Below are 24,918 nucleotides of genomic sequence, written 5' to 3'. Positions count from 1 at the left end.
AAAAAGAGCTGTAAAATGTTCTTATCTAAAAACATTTGTAGTATAGAACTTACATAAGTGTATATTATTGTGCGTGTGAGAAGCAGTCAGTACTCTGTGAGGGACATATTACAGGGAGAGTAACATTTGAAGAATGCATGAATATAAACAACTGGACTTAGTATCAATTCCAACTACTTACATTCATCAAAAGTTCATTCTGCAAGTATTATGTCCCCCAGCATGCTGACTGCTACACACTACTTCATCTAATTTGATCCTCATTTCAACTCTAGGAAGAGATTAAATAATTATGGCGAAATCAAGACTCAAACCCAGACCGGCCTCTAATGCCTCCTACGCCACTGCTGTTTCACAAAATGCTGGAGAGCTGTAAATCAAATACTGACCCCATTTCTGAAACACAATTTTATCTCACGGAAAAGAAAAAAATCTAGTTACAGTCTGTGTCTGCCTTTTTAACAACAGTATACCGTTTGATTTTAAATCAAAAATTCATCTTTAACCTTATCTCTTAGTCCTAGACAGAAACGGACAGATGAGAGAAAGAAAAGGGGAAATTTTTAAATTATTTTATTAATGAAAAAAGAAAAAACCTAAAACATCCTACAAAATCGAAAAAAAATTACTCAATTCAATTTCACTTGGCACCTTTGCTCTTAATAGCGCCAAACAACAACGGTCGTGATCAATGTATTACCAAGACAAAGATGTTCCCCATATATTTACGTCTGTTCGTAGGAAAAAAGAATTACAGTATTTTTGCTGTGTGTACACATTCATCTTCTCTACGCAGTTTCATCAAAATGAGGGAGTACTGTATTCAACTACTAGTGCCTTCCATATTTCACTTCTTACGCCAACAGGTCCGTTTTTATACATACCACCACCTAGTTCAATTTGAATAACATACAATTTACCACAATACAAAAGAAATCCCAAAGTATCACGATACTCAAGATCTGGGACGATCAATGAGCAAATCTTTATCCCATCTAAGGGGCTGGCAAAGTCCCTTCAATTCGAAGCTGGCTTGGCAGAGCCCTAAGCCTCCCTGCCTTCAACACCTCGCTCATTAAATACCTCACTCGTGACACTCCCGGCCCGCCCCGGAGAACCCTCCTCACCCCAGTCGAAGAGGAGGCAGCCAAAGGCCAAAACAGGGCTCAAGCCCCTTGCCCTCGCCCGCCGCACGTCCACTCGGAAGACACACAGCCTGCCCCCTCCACCCGTCACAAACTCCAACATGGGACGAAAGGCCACCGGCAGAGGAGGCCTGTGCCCGGCTCCCCTTAGTACCCGCGGTCCCGGATCAAGCTCCTCCGCCCCGATTCTGAGAGGAAGGAGGCGGCCTTGGCGTCCCCAGGCCAGCACTTCGTTTCCTCCCCTCCCCCACCCGCGGCCTTCAGAACCCCCTCCCCGAGAGGGAGAAGCCCGGCCTCCGCAGCTTATTACCTCTGCTCCAGAGCTGGCACTGAACAGGGTGCCTTCCGCTCCCAGCGATCACACCGCCGCCTTCCTCCTCGGAGTTCGAGGCCTCTAACAGAGGCAGAAGAGTCGGCCGCGAAGCACAATGGCGTCCGCCCGACTCCCGGATCCGGCGCAGAACCAGCCACCACCGTTAAATGCCCCTCCCTTCTCCTTCCCCCACTTCGCGGAGTCTTCCGACCTCTCGCGAGAGTGGTGGAGCTGAGCGGATCCGAGAGCTGCGGGCGGGTTCGACGTACCCCACCGCGGGGTGGTGCTCTGACTGCGGCAACCGTTGAAGGGCTGTCTCCGGGGAGGCAGCGAGGCGCCACCGGTAAGCGGCTGCGGCTGGTCGGCCGTCGGGCTGGTAGCTGGGCCGGCGAGTGTGCGGGCCTCGGGAGCGGGGCGCTGGAGGCCCGGCCGTGGTTGGCCGCCGTCGCCTGCCAGGTGAAGGGCTCAGATCCAGCCCTGCCGCTCCCCAGCGTCCAAGTCCGCGCCACAGTCTCTTGCCCTCTCTGGCAAACCTGCAAGGCCCACTGCTCGAAATACCGCCCATCTTTTTTTTTTTTTTTTTTTTTTTTTTTTTTTTTGCGCTTGGTGAGTGGCGCAGTGAATGTTTATTGACTTGAATCAAACACTGCCTTTCCAACCTCCCCTCCTTCCATTCCCTGCCCGCCCTAGGTGGTGGCAGAGAGCTCTCCCCTTTAAAGGCTGGAGCTCATTTGTCCGGGACCTTTCGTTCCTTGCGGTAATTCGGTGTTGGTGGTGGTGTACTTTTGCAGTCATGTCTTTTAAATCGTGATACTAATCTTTGGTAGTGTAGCTACACATTTTTCAGTAAAAATGCATCCATTTAGAAACAGGGAGGAAAATTGTGAGGTAAATGGTCTGATGAGAATGAAACGAAACTTTCAAAGAGCTATAAATGTGGTGAACGAAGATGTAAATGAATACTAATGAATAAAAGGGAGTAGGTTAGAGAAAAAAGCCACAGTTTCTGTGGATTTAGGTGATATGTGGGTTTTGAATAATGTATCAAACATATAAGTTCTTCACCGGTGAAGATAAGTTATTGAAACTTGGAGGCATACTGATGACACTTGATTTGTAAACTGACCTGTTTTATTGGGTTGTTTAAGCAATTCATTGGATCCAAATAGTTTCAATAAATGAAGTATGAAGTTTATGTGTATTTCTTTATCATTTCACTTGGAGGGTGTGCACGATCAGTATCATCTCTATTTATTTCACTCTGTCTTGGGGACTAACGGACTGTCCATGCTTCACTATTGTAAATTGTAAAATATTAAAGATCATTATTATTTTAAGTTGGCACATAAATGCCAGTCTTTTAAAAATGTGAGCTGAAGATTAACCATCTGGTGTGAGATAAAGTGAACAGAGATTAAGTTTGAGAAAATTAATTTACCCTGTATAGAAAACTGATTTTTTGCCCCCAGCCTGTTTGAGTGTACCTGTAGCATTGTGGTTATGCGTATACACACCCTGAAGCACCAGACTGCATGGGTTCAAATCCCAGCCCAGCCTCTTACTACCTTTGTTGTCTTGAGCAATTCTTTAACCTTTCCAAGCCCAGGTTTCCTGTAAAATGGAGTTAATAAGAATACCCATAACCCACAAGGTTGTTGAAAGGATTAAATGAGATAATGCATCAGTTCCTGGATCATAATAAGCATTCCATAATTGTTAGCTATTACATTCCTTGTCTAAACCACTACTAATATTATCTTCCTGGGGCTTATTACATAGGTCCCTTAAACATCTTCTTCTGAAGTACATTCTACGCTAGGAGGAATGACTGCACTATTTTCCTGAGCTATGGCAGTCAGACCTGGTAGAGGTAACTTCTATACAGAAACCCCAAACCTGGCAAAGATGGTTCAGATTTTGACAGATTGTCGCTTCATCCCCACCCAATGCTGATAATATCAGCAGAGGTGAGTGTGGCACCAATTTCCTATGCTAAACAGAACTTCCAAATTAGTTTCTTGTTGATGCTAGTAAATAAAGACCACTAATAAGTATTTCTTTTAAGAATTATTAGTTGATATTGTTTTTAAATGTACTTTCTCTGATTTGAGTTTCCAGATAATTATCATTATCAGCAAATAATTATTAAGATTTTCTACGTTAAAGACAGTTTGATAACAGATTGTAGATACAAATAGGTATGATAGTGACTATATTTTCTGAACTTAAAATCAGGACCAATGATTTGACGGCAAATTATTTGAAATTAGAACTGTTCTGACCAATTTAGATCCCGCAGTTGCCTTTTTTTGCGCAGAGTTCCCCCACTTGACCTTCCTTTGCTGAACTTTTTATGCTTATGACCAACTCTGACATACCTTTTTGTATCTAAATATCTTTGTTCACCACTTGCCACACCAACCCATTAGTTTCCATTTTCGAACTTGGCTTCTCTACATTAAGGTCTTCTTTACTATTATTAATTTATCCCCTTTTACTTTATAAATTTGTCTGTCATTTGGCCATGGTCATAACAACCCTTTACTCTTATGCTTAAGTATTTCTTCAACTACCTGATAGGTTAGAATTCTCTTTCAGATATTGAATTTCAAAGTTCCTGTTTTCCCCACATTTTAACATTCACAACCTAACCTTCCAAGAAGCTTCTCTATGGTAAGGGTAATTTTATAGATATTCTCCACTTTGCATAAATGATGTGATCTTGAAAAGGTGCGATTATATTTTCTTTTTGTCAATCAAATTATTTTAAATGTAGGTTATTTCTTAAACTTTTGAGGAACAGCAGGTAATACCTGGGATGAAATAAGAGTGCTTATTGGGGGGTCCCTAAGTTGAAAACAAAGGATGCCAATTCTTTTCTTTTTTTTTTTTTTAATGATTATTCTATGTTTATTTTATTTATTTTACTTATGGCTGTGTTGGGTCTTCGTTTCTGTGCGAGGGCTTTCCCTGGTTGTGGCAAGCGGGGGCCACTCCTCATCACGGTGCGCGGGCCTCTCACTATCGCGGCCTCTCTTGTAGCGGAGCACAGGCTCCAGGCGCGCAGGCTCAGTAATTGTGGCTCACGGGCCCAGCCGCCCCGCGGCATGTGGGATCTTCCCAGACCAGGGCTCGAACCCGTGTCCCCTGTATTGGCAGGCAGATTCTCAACCACTGCGCCACCAGGGAAGCCCGCCAATTCTTCTTAAATGGGAGTTTTATTAATCTCTGGAGAAGGGAACCTTGTGGCATAAACCAAATTGAGGCTCTACTATTTAAAGTTATAGATAACTTTAAGTATATGGTACTTATTATTATTGAAAAATAGCTATAGATTGAAGACTCCATCTTCAAAGGAATATGTTACTTAAAAGGTCCTTTGCTTTAAATCTTTGGTGTAAAAAATTCTTATTATTCCAAGAATAATAAGCCCCTGATTTAGTGAATTTTAATTTTCCCCTTATCAAGTTCAATTGAAAGGTGCCCCATTTAATAAGTGAGCATCCAAGACATGCTGTTAGTTGACTTCTGTTGGATTAGAAGCAATAACTTTAAATCCCTAAAGCCAATAGATAAAACGATATAAAAACAAATAAAAAGAACACCATCTTGAAGCCTTCTCTGGGAAACTCTTTCTTACACTTAAGCTATGGTCTAGATCTCACTGGTTCTAGGAAAATCATTCCTGCTCACATTGCTGCTCCAGAACATCTGGCCTGGTCAGGAACAATTCTCAGCTTATGGAGCACTTGGAATCCATGTGTGAAACACATTTCACACTGCCTAAAACATGGAGTTTTTAATAAAAGCAGCTATCTTTTATTATCAATAGTACTAAAGGTTGGAAAACTATGGTACAAGGCCAAATGTGATCCACTACCTGTTACTGTAAATAGTTTTATTGGAACACAGCCAGGTCCATTAATTTATGTAGTCTTATCTGTGTATGTCAGGGTTCTCCACAGAAACAGAACCAATAGTATGCAATACCTATCTATCTATCTACCTGTCTACCTATCTATCTATCTATCTACAATTACTATACAAAATATCTTCACTACAATGCCTAAATTAGCATATGATTAAATAACTCGATACTCTGGCCTCCCCAAGTTAACCACAAAATTAACCATCAAAGTCTATGACTGCTTTTGCCTACAGCGGCAGAGATGAGTAGCTGTGATAGAGATGATATGGCCCAGAAAGCCTAAAATATGTACTATTTGGTTTTTTCATAGAAAGTTTGTTGACCTCTGGAATAAACCATAAAACCAGATTGAAGTGACCCCTGTTCCTTTAATGCTGTCAAGCGGAACACATACATAACAACTTCAGACTGATAATAATCAAGGACTATGCTCGGCCTCCATGGCCACTTTGGACTATATTTTGTGAGAATGCAAGCAGAAGAGCATCTAAATACTGATACGAATTCCTTGGATATGCCCTCTGGCAAGTTTGGTTGCAACGTCCTTTTTAATCTTAATTTTTTTTTCATGTCTACATTTGTGTACAATTTTATAACAATGTATGTGTGTGATTATATCGTACATACTAGCTATTTTAGTATAGGATGGTTCTTTTGCTTTTTTCCCCCTTTTTCTTTTCTTTCTTTTCTCTTTTCTTCCCTTATAATTTCCTTTTTAATTTGGCTCTCTTACCCATATTTACTACTCCATAAACATTCTTGAAAAATTAGTGAGTATCCTTCTGCATTTTTTTCTGCAGTCATACAATGTTGAAGGAATAGTTACTTAACACACAGAGAGAGAAATACTCATAGAGATTTTTTTTACCATTTATTTTATAAAACAGCATCAAATTTCAATGTGCATATTCATCTTAATTTTTCAATCAAAAGTACCTTTTTCTCTAAATCCCTATTTATATGGATTGTTTATCCTTTCGTTTCTTGTTTTTTTAATACATTTATTTATTTATTTATTTTTGGCTATGTTGGTTGGGTCTTCGTTGCTGCGCCCGGGCTTTCTCTAGTTGCAATGAGCGGGGGCTACTCTTCGTTGCGGTGCACAAGCTTCTCACTGTTGTGGCTTCTCTTGTTGCGGAGCACAGGCTCTAGGCATGAAGGCTTCAGTAGTTGTGGCACATGGGCATAGTTGCTCCGTGGCATGTGGGAATCTTCCCAGACCAGGGCTCGAACCCGTTTCCCCTGCATTGGCAGGCGGATTCTTAACCACTGCGCCACCAGGGAAGTCCTATCCTTTCTTTCTGATGTCATAGGTATTACTACTCTGTCCTTCCTTCACAGTGTTTTTTCAACTCTATCATCTGTCTGTTGACTTGCCATTTATTATCTTTTGCTATAGATATGTTCATATGGTAAAATGTGTCTGTGATTTCTTTTATAACTTTTGGGTTTGTAGCTTAGCTTAAAAAGTATTACCTATCCCTAGATTGTATCATGTAATATCCTAGATTTTTCTAGACTATGTTTAGTTAAATTCAAATTAATGTTTGTATATGGAATAAGGTAATAGGATCTAATTTTATTTTCTTCTCAATGGATAGCCGGTTTTGCCAGTAGCATTTCTTAAATAATCTATTCTTTGTGATTAGAAAGACTACTTTTGTTATACATTGACTTTTCAGATTTATACTGGATTTATTTCTGGATTTTCTATTTTGAAAACAGAACTATTCAGAACTATAGTTTATAGTTCTAAATATTGTTTTGCTCCCTTTTGAATCTTTTTCATATATCAATACTGTTCTGCATTTCTGTCACCTACCTATTCAATTATAAGGAATGGTAACTATTTCCTTCAGAATCACCCAATATACTTAACCAGCTTTGCATTATACAGTGCATGTTATACTACCAACCTGCCTAAGAATTATCTTAATTTCTTTTCCCATCATTCTTGTTTCCTTTTCTCAGCAGTTTGCTAAAGCCATTGAATATACTTCAGTTATCTAAAAACATCTCATCAATACTTTTGTATATCATAATAATTAAAAAAAAACTATATACCTACGCACATACATACTATTCAGTTTCTTAAATCACCCTGTTCTCTATCCCAGAGTCCAACCTAAGTTTTTTACCATGGAGCCTTAGTCACTCTTGACAAGTTGGCTATTTGTACCATGGACAATATAGAAGAAATCCTACATTTTTCTCTATTATGTCATCATAAAAGGTATGAAAATGGTGATGTGCTTTAAATCTTTCATGTAGGTTTAATCTTTGTAATTCTTACCTTTAGCACATCACACAAACGTGGTGGTGGTTGTTGATTTTGTTGTGGTTTGAATATTCTCTTCAAAGCTAAGAACTCTGTACTTTAATTAATTATATTTTAATTCAGTTTTTAGAATATATTAATTCAGTACTTTTTTTGTTTTGTTTGCTTACTGTTATTTTTACCTAAATTTGTGGGAAGGCTTTTCTCAGGAAAGTGATTGTTTCATTGTTTTCAAGTCCATTTAGTAAGATATTTTTAAATCTTATGAACTTTATCTCAAATAGTTACTTGAATTGAAAGTTTTGGGCATGTGTTTGCATATTAGTGTCATGGGATTTGAATGAAAATATAAAATATAATTTTAATGAATATTTGGTTTCCTTTATGTCTTTTAACAGTCTTATAAATAAATTGATATAACCATTTTGTTAGACTTTACTTCCTTAGGTTGTTTGAAAATCAAATGTTTTTCTAATACCTTAATCCTATTACTAGTCATAGTAATACAGATTGCTAGAATACTTATAAAATACAATTATTTTTGTGAAGTTGTATATCAGGATTTTAATAGGGCTTATTAATAACTTTTTATCTGAAGAAATAAGACATTAAAGTACAGCATTAAAAATAAATTGAGTAGATGAAAATATGTATCTAAAAAGTTTGGGAAAAGAATTTAATGTTAAATTTAAATAATTCTTATTGATAATGTCCAGAAAGGAAAATGTTAGTATTTAGTCTTATCTGTGCTTGGAAGAAAGCCACATAGAAACTATTACCATTTCTTCTCTTTATTGAAAGAAAAATGTATACAAAGAAGTAAATATTACTACACTTCTAAATGAACCAAAGTAGGAGAAAAGCAACTCTTAGACATTGATAGAAGTGTTGCCCTATTTAGAAGATTTTTCTTGCTCTCAGAACCACATTTGAAATTTAAGCTTTGTTCACAGCAAAATTGGCACAGACTATCTTTGCAATACTCCTAACTTACTATTACTTTTTTTTAATTTGGCTGTGTCAGGTCTTAGTTGTGGCACGCAGGATCTTCGCTGCAGCACGCGGGATCTCTTGTTGCAGCGTGCAGGCTTCTCTCTAGTTGTGGCACACAGGCTCTAGAGCATGTGGGCTCAGTAGTCGTAGCGTGTGAGCTCCCTAGATGTGGCGGGTGGGCTCCAGAGCACACGGGCTCAGTAGTTGCCACACGTGGGCTCTCTAGTTGTGGTGCACGGGTGCTAGAGTGTGCGGGCTCAGTATTTGCAGCGCGCAGGCTTAGTTGCCCCACGGCATGTGGGATCTTAGTTCCTCAACGAGGGATTGAGCCTGCATCCACTGCACTGGAAGGCAGATTCTTAACCACTGGACCACCAGGGAAGTTCCATTCCTAACTTATTTTATGCAAGAAAAGAATGTGTCGTGGAAAAGAAATGAACAAAAATTATTAATATAAGGTAGATGAAAAAAATTCCTTTTAAAACAAATAGAATGTGAAGTTGATTTTTAGAATACAGATAGAACTATTAAAAATTTTTTAAGTAGTAGTAAGAAAACATTTCCCCTTCTTTCTGAATTAAAAAAAAAACTTTGAATTTAGCATTCCATCACTTCCTGCAGATGAATGAGTTAATTACCTTTATTTATAAAAAAAAAAATGACTCAGGTCTCCAGTCCTTAAGAATGGGACCATGTATTTCTGTTAAAAATCAAGGAATAGTGGTTCCAATTTCCACTTTCACATAAGGAGCCTGGAAGTCCTCCATCTACCTTAACAACAAGTAAAAAGCTGAACAGACTGAAAAATCGGTAACTCTTTTTGGATCCATAACAAAGGGAAGAACAGAGGCAAACCTCTACCCCCAAGATTGGAGAAACAGACAGGCATTTGAATACAGGGAGTTGTGGTTTATGGGAGGAGAGACTCCGGAACTCAAATCACCACAGGAAACAGGGCCAGGTAGGAAAACTGGAACTGTAATTGATGAATTGCTGGAGGCTCAGTGTGGACAACTCTAAGAGTTTAAACTCCAGGGAGACCCAGTCACAGGGCGGGGCCCACAGTATTGTGAGGTTTACCTCCAGGAGCTCAACCAGATTTCCACAATAAATATCAAAGAAAGTTCCATCAAGCTTCTGGCAGGGAGAGAGGAAAAGGAACCATTTTGAAATACACCACAGCATTCTATTTTTTTTTTTCTTACAAGTATCCATTCTTTATTTTTTTTTAACATCTTTATTGGAGTATAATTGCTTTACAATGTTGTATTAGTTTCTGCTGTATAACAAAGTGAATCAGCCATATGCATACATATATCCCCATATCCCCTCCCTCTTGCATTCTATTCTTAACAAACCCTGCCCTCAGGGGAAACTAGTTAATTACAGCCTAACCTGCTGAGGTATTATCAGAGCCTAAGTAACCTTGGGAAGAGAAATAACCAACTCTAGCCATTTTGTCCCACCTAAGGGGATAGAAAAAAACTAAGAAACTCTTGTGAAGTTCATAGTCCAGAGGCATAAGCTCACTAAAAGACTGAGACCTAATCACAGGACTGTAGAATGCTTCCCATCCCCCCCATGCCTTACCACTACATTAATAAAGGCCTATTTATGGCAGTTCCTTTTACTCAGTATATTGTGTCTGGCTATCAAGAAAAAATTACAAGGCATACCAAAAAGTGAAAAACATAATTTGAAGAGACAGAGCAAGCATCAGAAACAGACATAGCAGAGATGCTGGAATTATCAGTACAGGAATTTAAAACAACTATGATTAATATGCTAAAGACTCTAATGGATAAAGTAGACAGCATGCAAAAACAGCTGGGCAGTGTAAGAAGAGACATGGAAATCCTAAGAAAGAACCAAAAAGAAGTGCTAGAAATAGAAAACACTGTAACAGAAATGAAGACTGTCTTTCATGAATTTATTAATAGACTGGATATGTGGCTGAGGAAAGAATCTCTGAGCTAGAGGATATATCAATAGAACCCTTGAGAACTAAAAATCAAAAAGAACAAAGACTTAAAAAAAAAAAAAAAGAACAATATCCAAGTGTTACCTGAAAATGGGTTCACCTCTTGGGTGTCAAGCCAAAACACACAACCAAGCCAAAAATTGGAAGAACGAAGATTTATTACTTGCAGCAAGTAAGGAGAACACCGGAGATCTTTCCTAAAGCAGTGTCTCCCCAACAGCAAAATTGGGGAATTTTTAAGCTAAGGGTACATGCTAAGGGTACATGAAGGGACTTGAGCAGGAGAATTCAGCATAGATTTGAGGCAAAGGTTGACAGAGTCTAAGCTTTAGTTGATTGAAGTCACAAGAGTTAGAAAGAATCTGAAAAAGAATAGATATATTGTACATGTATAACTAAATCACTTTGCTGTACATCTGAAACTAACACACTGTAAATCAACTATACTCCAATATAAAATAAAAATTAAAAAAGAGAGAGAATGTAGAGTCCCCCAGATGTGCAAGATTTTTGAACATGTTATTTAACTCTATATAGAAAAGACGAAAGCATCAGTTTTATATAAATTTCATAGGAAGAAACAAAAAATTAGCAGTAAATAAAGACTTTCTGAGGCAATTTTTTTCTAGTAGAACATTATCATATTATCTCAATATTTCTAAAATATTTTAATAAAATAAAAGTTTATTATAAAAATAATAAATTCTAATGGATAAAATATACATTATATTATTAAAAAAAAAAAAAAGGTCAGCATCATCATCCCTTAGGTTCCAATTGATCTAGTGGTTGAGCACTTTAGGCTAATCTTTACCATTGAAACAGAATTGGGAGTCTTTACAGCAGTTATATATTCTTTACTATTGTTACTTCTCTTGCCTGATAGCAGTTGTTTGTTCCTGCGTTCTTTTGTTCCCTTAAGATCGTTAATTACTGAGACTTGTTCAAGTTCAAGCACTGTGGCCAAGATTAGATCACAAAATGGCCTAGGCCAAAAATGTCTTCCCTTATGTCAAGAAAGCCATGCCTGGTTCTCTTTCTCCAGGGACCCTCCACCCTATCTGCTTACACAAAGACTGTGGGACAACTAGAAAAGGTTTAACATAAGTGTAATGTTACTATCAGAAGAAAGAAAGGAACAGAAGACCTATTTGAAACAAAAATGACGGAGAATTTCACCCAAATTAATGTTAGACACCTAACCACAGATCCAGGGAGCTCAGAGAACACCAACCAGGGTAAATGTCCCCCAAAACTATACCTTAGCATATCACTTTCAAATATAAAAAATCAAAGATAAAGAAAAACATCCTGAAAGAGGACAGAGTTAAAAAACACCTTACCTATAAAGGAACAAAATAAGAATTATATCCAACATCTCCTCAGAAACCATGCAAACAAGAAGAGTGTGGACTGAAATATTTAAACTGTTGGGAAAAAAAACCCTACCAACCTAGAATTCTATATCATGTGAAATTACCTTCAAACCTGAAGGGAAAATTGACAAACAAAAATTGAGAGAATTTGTTGCCAGTAGACCTGCCTTGCCAAAACAAACAAACAAACAAAAAAAAACACAAGTTCTTTACAGAGAAGGAAATTAATATAGTTCAGAAACTCAGACCTACATAAAGAAAGGAAGAACATCAAAAGAAGGAAAAAGTGAAGATAAAATAAGAACTTTTATCTTCCTTATTCTTAATTGAACTAACAGTAGTTTATTCAAAATAATAATACCAAAAATATATGCAACTATGTATATGTTTTATATATGTGTATATATATACTTAAGTATTCTCATATATAAGTGAAATGAATAACAGCAATAATATAAGGGATAGGAGGAAGGAATTAGAGTTATTTTGTTATTATGAGGTATAGTACATGTGAAGTGGTGTAGTGTTATTTGAAAGTGGATTTGGACTGTTGTAAATGTATATTGAAAACTCTAGGACAACCAATAAAAAAGCAAAAAATGAGGTAAAACTGATATGCTAAGAAAGGAGAGAAAGTGGAATCATATAAATGCTCATTTAAAACCATAAGAGGAAAAAAAAAGAAGAAAAACCCGTAAAATTAAGTTCTGTAGGTATTTATAACAAAAAGAAAATAAAACCACAAGAGGCAGATAAGAGAATACTGTGAACAGTTTTATGCCAACAAATTGGACAAAAATGGACAAGTTTCTAGAAACATACAGCCTATCAAAACTGAATCAAGAAGAAATAGATAATTTGAACTGACCATACTAGAAGTAAAATGGAATCTGTAATTTAAAAACTTCTTCAGGGCTTCCGTGGTGGTGCAGTGGTTAAGAATCTGCCTGCCAATGCAGGGGACACGGGTTTGAGCCCTGGTCTGGGAGGATCCCACATGCCGTGGAACAACTAAGCCCATATGCTGCAACTACTGAGCCTGCGCTCTAGGGCCCGCGAGCCATAACTACTGAAGCCCACACGCCTAGAGCCCTTCTCCGCAACAAAAGAAGCCACTGCAATGAGAAGCCCATGCACCGCAACGAAGAATAACCCCCGCTCTCTGCAACTAGAGAAAGCCCGCACGCAGCAACGAAGACCCAACGCAGCCAAAAATAAATAAATTAATTAATTTAAAAAAAATTAAAAATAAAAATAAAAACGTCTTCAAATGACAGTCCAGGACTGCATGGCTTCACTGGGGGATTCCACTAAATAAACAAAGAACTTATATCTATTCTTCTCAAACTCTTCCAAAAGATTGAAGAGGAGGGAACACTCCCAAAGTCATTCTATGAAGCCACCATCACCTTGATACCAAAACCAGACAAAGACACTACCCAAAAAGAAAATTACGAGCCAATATCTTTGGTGAAGATAGATGGAAAAATCCTCAACATAATTTTAGCAAACTGAATCCAACAACACGTAAAAAGGATCATACACCATGATCAAGTTGGTTTCATTCCAGGGTTACAAAGATGGTTTAGCATATGCAAATCAATCAATTTGATATACCACATTAACAAAAGAAAAGACAAAAACCACGTGATCTTCTCAATAGGTGCAGAAAATCATTTAATAAAATTCAACAGCAACAACAACAAAAATCGACATTTATTCATGATAAAAACTCTTGCCAAATTGGGTATAGAGGGAACATATCTCAACATAATAAAAGCCATTTATGGCAAACCCACAGCCAGCATAATATTAAACAAAAAGCTGAAAGTCTTCCCACTAAATTCTGGAACAAGACAAGGATGCCCATTCTCACCACTTCTATTCAACATAGTATTGGAAGTCCTAGCCACGACAATAAGAAAGAAAAAGAAATAAAAAGCATACAAATTGGAAGGGAAGAGTAAAATTGTCATTATGTGCAGATGACATGCTGTATAGAAAACCCTGAAGATTCCACACGAAAACTATTAGAACTGATAAATGAATTAAGCAAGGTAGCAGGATACAAGATTAATATAGAGAAATCTGTTGCATTTCTTAATGCTAACAATGTAATATCAGAAAGAGAAAGTTAAATAAAATTGTTTAAAATTGCATTAAAAAATACCTAGGAATAAACCTAACCAAGGAGGTGAAAGACTTATATGCTTAGAACTATAAGACATAGGTAAAGGAAATTGAAGAGGATTCAAGGAAATGGAAAGATAGCCCATGCTCTTGGATTGGAAGAATTAATAGAATTAAAATGGCTATACTACCCAAAGCTATCTACAGATTTAATGTGATCCCTATCAAATTACCCATAACGTTTTTCACAGAACTAGAACAAATAGTCCTAAAATTTATATGGAACCACAAAAGACAGAATTGCCAAAGCAATCCTGAGGAAAAAGAACAAAGCTGGAGGCATAACCCTTCCCGTCTTCAGACAATACTACAAAGCTACAGTAATCAAAACAGTGTGGTGTTGGGACAAAAACAGGCATATGGATCAATGGAACAGAAAAGAAAGCCCAGAAATAAACCCACACATTTACAGTCAATTACTCTTCAACAAAGGAGACAAGAATATACAATGGAGAAAAGACAGTCTCTTCAGCAAGTAGTGTTGGGAAAGCTGGACAGCTGCATGTAAATCAGTGAAGTTAGAACACTCCCTCACAACATACACAAAAATAAACTCAAAAGGCTTAAAGACTTAAATATAAGACATGTCACCATAAAACTCCTAGAAGAGAACATAGGCAAAACAGTCTCTGACAAATTGTAGCAATGTTTTCTTAGGTCAGTCTCCCAAAGCAATAGAAATAAGAGCAAAAATAGATGAAGAGGGCTTCCCTGGTGGCGCAGTGGTTGAGAGTCTGCCTGCCAATGCAGGGGACACGGGTTCGAGCCCTGGTCTGGGAGGATCCCACATGCTGCGGAGCAACTAGGCCCATGAGCCACAACTACTGAGCCTGCACGTCTGGAGCCTGTGCTCCACAACAAGAGAGGCCGCGATAGTGAGAGGCCCGTGCACCGCAATGAAGAGTGACCCCCGCTCGCCTCAACTAGAGAAAGCCCTCGCACAGAAATGAAGACCCAACACAGCCATAAATAAATAAATAAATAAATTTATATTAAAAAAAAAATAGACGAAGAGGACCTAATCAAACTTAGAAGCTTTTGCACAGCAAAGGAAACCATAAAGAAAACAAAAAGACAGCCAGTGGACTGGGAGAAAATGTTTGCAAACAATGCGACCAACAAGGGCTTAATTTCCAAAATATACAAACAGCTAATACAACTCATTGACAGAAAAAAAAAAAAAAAGACAATAAAAATATGGGCAGAAGACCTAAATAGACATTTCTCCAAAGAAGACATACAGGTGGCCAAGAAGCACATGAAAAGCTGCTCAACATCACAAATTATTAGAGAAATGCAAATCAAAACTGCAATGAGGTATCACCTCACACCAGTTAGAATGGGCATCATCAGGAAATCTACAAACAACAAATGCTGGAGAGGGTGTGGAGAAAAGGGAACCCTCTTGCACTGTTGGTGGGAATGTAAATTGATACAGCCACTATGGAAAACAATCTGGAGGCTCCCTAAAAAACTAAAAATAGAGTTGCCATATGATCCAGCAGCCCCATTCCTAGGCATATATTCAGAAAACTCTAATTGGAAAAGATTCACACATCCCAATGTTCATAGCAGCACTATTTACAATAGCCAAGACATGGAAGCAACCCAAGTGTCCATCAACAGATGAATGGATTAAGAAGATGAGATTATGTGTGTGTGTGTGTGTGTGTATGTATATATATACATATATATATATATATGTATATATATATGGGGTGGGGAGAGAGTGAAATATTACTCAGCCATAAAAAAGAGTGAAATAATGCCATTGCAGCTACATGTATGGACACAGAGATTATGAAACTAAATGAAGTAAGTCAGACAGAGAAAGACAAATATTATATGCTATCACTTATATGTGGAATCTAAAAAGTAGTACAAATTAATTTATTTACCAAACAGAAACAGACTCACAGGTATAGAAAACATATTTATGGTAACCAAAGGGGAAGGCGGGGAGGAATAAATTGGGAGTATGGAATTAACAGATGCCCACTACCATATATAAAATAGATAAACAACAAGATTTTACTGTATAGCACAGGGAACTATATTCAGTATCTTGTAATAAACTATAATGAAAAAGAATTTTTAAAAAAGAGTGTATGTGTGTGTGTGTGTGTGTGTGTGTATCTCTGGATCATCACTTTGCTGTACATCTGAAACTACCACAATACTGTAAATCAACTATACTTCAATTTAAAAAAAAAACGAGGCAGAAAAAGAGTGGAAGACAAAAATAGGAACAAAGAACAAGGGCAACAAATATAAAACAGTAACAAATATAGTAGATATAAATCCAAATATATCAGTAACTATGTTTAATGTCAATGGTCTAAATGCACCAATTAAAAGACAGAGATCATCACAGTGGATCAAAAAATAAGACCCAAGTATAAGTTGTCCGCAAGAAACCACTTTAAAGATAATGAAAGATATAGATTAAAAGTAAGTGGATACACCTATCAGGGAGGACAGAGAAGGCTGGGCTGCTCCTCCCCAAGGTATTGTGACCCTGTGCCTGTAGCCCGAAAGGGACACACAGCCCTGTGATGGCCTGTGGCCACAAGGCCCCTGCTCTGCCCCCACTTTGGCCGTGGTGACATGACTGTGCCTCCTTTGTGTGCTAACTTACCCCATTACTACCTCGATATTCCCACTGATTTCCTTTCCTGTCAATTTCTTCAACTTTAAAATACTGTATTGAGAGCAGTTTCCTAAGTTACCCCGAATCCTGTTCAGAACAGGGATGCTTCCTGAAGTCAGGATGGAGGGGAAACAGGCGCTGTTGGGGAAGGCTTCTGCTCCAGAAGTGAGTGGATGTGAAACAGCCCCGCTCCACAGTGACTGGTTTTGTCCTGCTACAGTTTAAAATTGAGGCATACTTGACATAATAAATGCACAGACTTTAAGTGTGTGGTTTGAGGGGTCATGATCAATATCAACAGATGTGTAACCATCCCAACCCAGGCAGAGGTTGAAGATAAGAGATTTCTATCTTCAGTGATTTTTTTTTTTTTTGGCCGCACTGTGTGCCTTGCAGGCTCTTTGTTCCCCGACCAGAGATTGAACCCAGGCCCTGGGCAGTGAAAGCGAGGAGTCCTAACCTCTGGACCGCCAGGGAATTCCCATATCTTCAGTGATTTTTACAAAGAATTTCTGCTGATAAAATGCATGCTCATGGTAGAACACTCGGATTGTGCAGAGAAAGCCAGGGCAGGATGTGGCAGGGCCCCCACCATGCGGCTCCCAGATAAAGAGGCTGCCTGCCTGCCTGGCGGCATCCCACCCCCCAGACAACCACTGCTAGCATTTCAGTGTATTTTCTTCTGTTTTTTTCTATGCACATATATACATATGTTAAAATTTTTTTCTATGCATACTTTTTTACATATGACATCAGATCAAATTTAGTATTTAAAAATTCACTGTAGAATAAGCATTTCCATATATTACAAAACATTGTGTAAATATGATTTTTGAGAAGCCTTTGGTGTTTACTTTGTGATATTTGATTCAGCTAGTGTTGATACGATAAAGAGTTGATGTTACAGAGAAAAAAAAAAGTAAATGGACAGAGAAAAATAGTGTTACCATGCTAACACTAATCAAAAGAAAGAAAGCAGGAGTTAGCTATTTTAATTTCAGACAAACTAGATTTCAAAGTAAGGAAAGTTATCAGGGATAAAGAAGAGGCTTACATAAGTGATAAAGGGTTCAATTCTCCAAGAAGATATAACAATTTTTAATGTGTATACATCTACTAACACAACATCAAACATGAGACAAATGCTGATAGAACTGCAGGGAAGAGTAGATGAATTCACTATTATGGTTGGAGACTTCCACATCCCGCTCTCAGAAATGAACAATCCAGCAGGCTGAAAATCAGTAAGAACTATTTGAACTCAACAACACCTTCAATCGACTGGATATAATTGATATCGATAGACTGCTTCATCCAAAACAGCAGAACTCACATTTATCTCAAGCTTAAATGGAACATTTACCAAGATAAACCACCTTCTGGGACATAAAACACACCTTAATAAATTTAAAAGACTAGAAATCATACAGTGCTGTGGTCTCAGACCATAATGGAATAAACTAGGAATCAATCACAGAAAGACAGCTAAAAAAAAATCCCAAAATATATGGAGATTAAACAATACACTTCTAAATAATATATGGATCAAAGAAGAAATCTCAAAAGAAATTTAGAAATATTTTAAACTTAATGAAAACAACTTATTAAAATTTGTGAGATGCAGTGAAAACAGTGCTTAGAGGGAAGTTTGTCACATTGAAAGCAAGTATTAGAAAAGAAGAAAAATCTAAAATGAATATTTCCACCTTAGGAAACTAGAAAAAGAACAAATTAAATTCAAAGTAAGCAGAAGAAAAGAAATAGTAAGAACTAGGACAGAAATCAATGAAATTGATAAGTCTCTAGCCAGGCCAATTAGGAAAAAAAGAGAGGACCCAATTTACTAATATCACATGTGAAAGAGAGGACATCACTACAGATTCTATGGGAATTGAAAGGATAGTAAAGGAATACTATAAACAACACTGTACCCACAAATTGGATGACCTAGATGGAATGGACCAATTCCTTTAAAGACACAATCTGTCAAAACTCACAAAGAAATAGATAACCTGAATAGGCCTATATCTATTAAAGAAACTGAGTCAATAATCCATAACAATTCCAAAACAGAAAGCATCAGGCCCACATGGGTACACTGGTTAATTCTACCAAACATTTAAGAAGAAATTAAACCAGTTATCTACAGTCTCTTTCAGAGAATAGAAACAGAGGGAATACTTCTTTTTTTTTTTTTTTTTACTTTATTCTAATTTGAGTCAGCTGACACTTACACATATAATCGAATATTAAATTAACTTAATTATCAAAAAAAGATAATTAGAAGAAACTGTTAGGAGACCACAGAGAAACAGGCATTCTCATATTGCAGATGGGAGTATGAAATGTTACAATCCCTACAAAGGGGAATTTGGAATTCTAGATGAATTTACCACTTAGACCTCAAAAAATCCACTTCTAGGAATATATCTTGAAAATACACCTGCATCCCTGAGAAATAGCATATGCATAAGTGTATTAATTATCTATTGCTGCATCACAAATACACTTACCAATCATCTCAGTTTGTCGAGGACTGGGGATTTTACTGAAACTCATAATTTCAGTGCTCAAACTAGAACAGTCCCAGTCAAACACAGACTGTTGGTAATCCTAATAACAAATTGTCCTAAAATATGTGTTTTTTTTAATTTATTTTTTTATACAGCAGGTTCTTATTAGTCATCAATTTTATACACATCAGTGTATACATGTCAATCCCAATCGCCCAATTTATCACACCACCACCACCACCCCCCTGCCGCTTTCCCCCCTTGGTGTCCATACGTTTTTTCTCTACATCTGTGTCTCAATTTCTGCCCTGCAAACCCGTTCATCTGTACCATTTTTCTACGTTCCACATATATACGCTAACATACAATATTTGTTTTTCTGATTTACTTCACTGTGTATGACAGTCTCTAGATCCATCTACGTCTCAACAAATGACCCAATTTCGTTCCTTTTTATGGCTGAGTAATATTCCATTATATATATGTACCACATCTTCTTTATCCATTCGTCTGTCGATGGGCATTTAGGTTGTTTCCATGACCTGGCTATTGTAAATAGTGCTGCAATGAACATTGGGGTGCCTGTGTCTTTTTGAGTTATGGTTTTCCCTGGGTATATGCCCAGTAGTGGGATTCCTGGGTCATATGGTAGTTCTATTTTTAGTTTTTTAAGGAATCTCCGTACTGTTCTCCACAGTGGCTGTATCAATTTACATTCCCACCAACAGTGCAAGAGGGTTCCCTTTTCTCCACACCCTCTCCAGCATTTGTTGTTTGTAGATTTTCTGATGATGCCCATTCTAACTGGTGTGAGGTGATACCTCATTGCAGTTTTGATTTGCATTTCTTTAATAATTAGTGATGTTGAGCAGCTTTTCATGTGCTTCTTGGCCACCTGTATGTCTTCTTTGGAGAAATGTCTATTTAGGTCTTCTGCCCATTTTTGGATTGGGTTGTTTGTTTTTCTAATATTGAGCTGCATGAGCTGTTTATATATTTTGGAGATTAATCCTTTGTCCGTTGATTCGTTTGCAAATATTTTCTCCCATTCTTGCTGTGATTTATGTCAAAGAGTGTTCTTCCTGTGTTTTCCTCTAAGACTTTTATAGTGTCCAGTCTTACATTTAGGTTTCTAATCCATTTTGAGTTTATTTTTGTGGATGGTGTTAGGGAGTTTTCTAATTTCATTCTTTTACATGTAGCTATCCAGTTTTCCCAGCACCACTTATTGAAGAGACTGTCTTTTCTCCATTGTATATCCTTGCCTCCTTTGTCATAGATTAGTTGACCATAGGTGCGTGGGTTTATCTCTGGGCTTTCTATCTTGTTCCATTGATCTATGTCTCTGTTTTTGCACCAGTACCATATTTTCTTGATTACTGTAGCTTTGTAGTATAGTCTGAAGTCAGGAAATCTGATTCCTCCAGCTCCATTTTTTCCCCTCAAGACTGCTTTGGCTATTGGGGGTCTTTTGTGTCTCCATACAGATTTTAAGATTTTTTTGTTCTAGTTCCGTAAAAAATGCCATTGGTATTTGATAGGGATTGCATTGAATCTGTAGATTGCTTTGGGTAGTATAGTCATTTTCACAATATTGATTCTTCCAATCCAAGAACATGGTATATCTCTCCATCTGTTGGTATCATCTTTAATTTCTTTCATCAGTGTCTTATAGTTTTCTGCATACAGGTCTTTTGTCTCCCTAGGTAGGTTTATTCCTCGGTATTTTATTCTTTTTGTTGCAGTGGTAAATGGGAGTGTTTCCTTAATTTCACTTTCAGATTTTTCATCATTAGTGTATAGGAATGCAAGAGATTTCTGTGCATTAATTTTGTATCCTGCTACTTTACCAAATTCATTGATTAGCTCTAGTAGTTTTCTGGTGGCATCTTTAGGGTTCTCTATGTATAGTATCATGTCATCTGCAAACAGTGACAGTTTTACTTCTTCTTTTCCAATTTGTATTCCTTTTATTTCTTTTTCTCCTCTGATTGCCATGGTTAGGACTTCCAAACTATGTTGAATAATAGTGGTGAGAGTGGACATCCTTGTCTTGTTCATGATCTTAGAGGAAATGCTTTCAGTTTTTCACCATTGAGAATGATGTTTGCTGTGGGTTTGTCGTATATGGCCTTTATTATGTTGAGGTAGGTTCCCTCTATGCCCACTTTCTGGAGAGTTATTATCATAAATCGGTGTTGAATTTTGTCAAAAGCTTTTTCTGCATCTACTGAGATGATCATATGGTTTTTATTCTTCAATTTGTTAATATGGTGTATCACATTGATTGATTTGCGTATATTGAAGAATCCTTCCATCCCTGGGATAAATCCCACTTGATCATGGTGTATGATCCTTTTAATGTGTTGTTGGATTCTGTTTGCTAGTATTTTGTTGAGGATTACTGCATCTATATTCATCAGTGATATTGGTCTGTAATTTTCTTGTTTTGTAGTATCTTTGTCTGGTTTTGGTATCAGGGTGATGGTGGCCTCATAGAATGAGTTTGGGAGTGTTCCTTCCTCTGCAATTTTTTGGAAGAGTTTGAGAAGGATGGGTGTTAGCTCTTCTCTAAATGTTTGATAGAATTCACCTGTGAAGCCGTCTGGTCCTGGACTTCTGTTTGTTGGAAGATTTTTGATCACAGTTTCAATTGCATTACTTGTGATTGGTCTGTTCATATTTTCTGTTTCTTCCTGGTTCAGTCTTGGAAGGTTATACCTTTCTAAGAATTTGTCCATTTCTTCCAGGTTGTCCATTTCATTGGCATAAAGTTGCTTGTAGTAGTCTCTTAGGATGCTTTGTATTTGTGCAGTGTCTGTTGTAACTTCTCCTTTTTCATTTCTAATTTTATTGATTTGAGTCCTCTCCCTCTTTTTCTTGATGAGTCTGGCTAATGGTTTATCAATTTTGTTTATCTTCTCAAAGAACCAGCTTTTAGTTTTATTGATCTTTGCTATTGTTTTCTTTGTTTCTATTTCATTTATTTCTGCTCTGATCTTTATGATTTCTGTCCTTCTGCTAACTTTGGGTTTAGTTTGTTCGTCTTTCTCTAGTTCCTTTAGGTGTAAAGTTAGATTGTTTATTTGAGATTTTTCTTGTTTCTTGAGGTAGGCTTGTATAGCTATAAACTTCCCTCTTAGAACTGCTTTTGCTGCATCCCATAGGTTTTGAATCATCGTGTTTTCATTGTCATTTGTCTCTAGGTATTTTTTTATTTCCTCTTTGATTTCTTCAGTGATCTCTTGGTTATTTAGTAACGTTTTGTTTAGCCTCCATGTGTTTGTGTTTTTTACGTGTTTTTCCCTGTAAATGATTTCTAATCTCATAGTGCTGTGGTCAGAAAAGATGCTTGATATGATTTCAATTTTCTTAAATTTACTGAGGCTTGATTTGTGACCCAAGATGTGATCTATCCTGGAGAATGTTCCATGCCCACTTGAGAAGAAAGTGTAATCAGCTGGTTTTGGATGGAATGTCCTATAAATATCAGTTAAATCTATCTGGTCTATTGTGTCATTTAAAGCTTCTGTTTCCTTATTTATTTTCCGTTTGGATGATCTTAACTTACTCTGTGTGGCCAGCACTAGCCAGGTAACAAAAGCAGACAAAGACATTACAAGAAAATGAAACCAGAGACCAATATCACTTATGAACATACATGCAACAATTCTCAACAAAATATTAACAAACCAAATTTACAAAAGTATAAAAGTATAAAAAGAATTATATATCATACCCAGTGGGATTTATTTCAGGTATGTACAGCTGTTTCAATGTTTAAAAATCAATTAATGCAATACATCATGTCAACAGACTGAAAAAGAAAAACCACATGATCATGTCAATAGATGTCGAAAAACATTTGACAAAATTCAATACCCATTCATGATTAAAACTCTCAGCAAACTAGGAATAGAGGGGGACATTCTCAACTTGATAAAGACTATCTACAAAAACCCTACAACTAACGTCATACTTAATGGTGAAAAACTTGAAGATTTCCCACTAAAATCAGGTAGGAGGCAAGGATGTCTCCCTCTCACCACTCCTTTTCAACATTGTACTGGAATTCCTTGCTAATGCAATAAGGCAATAAAAGGTGTACAGATTGGTTCACAATTTATATGTATATCAAATCACTATGTTGTACACTTTAAATATCTTACAATTTTATTTCAGTCATATCTAAATAAAGCTGAAATTTGAGGGGGAAAGTTATATAGTTTGGCAAGGAAGACATAAAACTGCCTTTATTTGCAGATGACATGATTGTCTATGTAGAAAATCTGAAAGAATCAACAAAAACTGGAACAAATAAGCAATTATAGTAAGGATGCAGGATACAAGGTTAATATACAAAAGTGAATTGCTTTCCTATATACTGATAATGAACAAGTGGAATCTGAAAGTAAAACTCAATACTATTTACATTAGCAACCCCCAAAATTAAACACTTGGATATATCTATAACAAAATATGTACAATATCTATAATGAGGAAAACTACAAAACTTTGATAAATGAATCAAAGAACTAAATAAATGGAGAGAGATTCCATGTTCATGGTTAGAATTAGTCAGTATTTTCAAAATATCAGTTCTTTCCAACTTGATCTGTGGATACAATATTATCCCAGTTAAAATCCCAGCAAGTTATTTCATGGATGTGGACAAACTGATTCTAAAGTTTATACGGAGATGAAAAAAACTCAATAGCCAAAACAATATTGAAGAAGAACGAAGTTGGAGGACTGATGCTACTCAACTTCAAGACTTAGTCTAAAGCTACAGTAATCAGGAGAGTGTTGTAGTGGTGAAATAATAGACAAAATAGATCAATGGAACAGAGTGGAGAGCCCAGAAATAGATTTTCATAAATATTGTCAACTGATCTTTGACAAAGGAGTAAAGGCAATACGATGGAGCAAAGATAGTCCCTTCAACAAATGGATATACACATGCAAAAAAATAAATCTAGACACAGATCTTACACCGTTCATCAAAATTAACTCAAAATGGATCATAGACCTAAATGTAAAATGCAAGAGTGTAAAACTATAGAAATAACATAGGGGATAACTTAGATGATCTTCAGCATGGTAATGCCTTATTAGATGTAACACCAAAGACATGATTCAGGAAAGAAATAATTGATAATCGGGACTTCATTAACATTTAAAACTTCTGCTCTATGAAAGACAATCACAAGAGAATGAGAAGTCAAGCCACAGACTGGGAGAAAATATTTGCCAAAGAAATGTTTGATGAAGGACTGTTACCCAAAGTATACAAAGAGGGACTTCCCAGGTGGTTCAGTGGGTAAGACTCCACACTCCCAATGCAGTTGGCCCAGGTTCAATCCCGGGTCAGGGAACTAGGTCCCGCATGCATGCCGCAACTAAGATCCTGCATACATGCCTCAACTAAGAGTCCGCACGCAGCCACTAAGAAGCCCACATGCCGCACACTGCAACTAAGACCTGGTGTGGCCAAAATAAATAAATGAATAAATAATTTTTAAAAAAGTATACAGGGCTTCCCTGGTGGCGC

The 24,918-nt window shown here is 37.1% G+C and overlaps 2 protein-coding genes across 20 annotated transcripts in view; one reads left to right on the top strand and one right to left on the bottom strand.

The window, feature by feature from the left end:
* MARCHF7 (membrane associated ring-CH-type finger 7) overlaps positions 1-1,618 on the bottom strand; it is a 45,436-nt gene extending 43,818 nt beyond the window's left edge. For 3 of the 5 annotated variants that reach the window (XR_009504195.1, XM_059927954.1, XM_059927955.1), the window contains exon 1: positions 1,456-1,617. The gene's annotated coding sequence lies outside the window, so the exon portion shown is untranslated. Of the gene's footprint in view, positions 1-1,455 lie in introns of all 5 variants that reach the window. The other 2 variants (XM_059927952.1, XM_059927953.1) reach the window with 2 other exon arrangements.
* The window catches only part of BAZ2B (bromodomain adjacent to zinc finger domain 2B), a 379,971-nt gene continuing 356,645 nt past the window's right edge, over positions 1,593-24,918 (top strand). For 13 of the 15 annotated variants that reach the window (XM_059927946.1, XM_059927937.1, XM_059927948.1 and 10 more), the window contains exon 1: positions 1,593-1,801. The gene's annotated coding sequence lies outside the window, so the exon portion shown is untranslated. The remainder of the gene's footprint in view (positions 1,802-24,918) is intronic. The other 2 variants (XM_059927944.1, XM_059927943.1) reach the window with 1 other exon arrangement.

This window comes from Balaenoptera ricei, chromosome 7 (assembly GCF_028023285.1).
Source record: "Balaenoptera ricei isolate mBalRic1 chromosome 7, mBalRic1.hap2, whole genome shotgun sequence".
Taxonomy (NCBI): Eukaryota; Metazoa; Chordata; class Mammalia; order Artiodactyla; family Balaenopteridae; genus Balaenoptera; species Balaenoptera ricei.
Note: the sequence above shows the minus strand (reverse complement) of the source record. Positions and strands in the feature narration are given on the sequence as shown.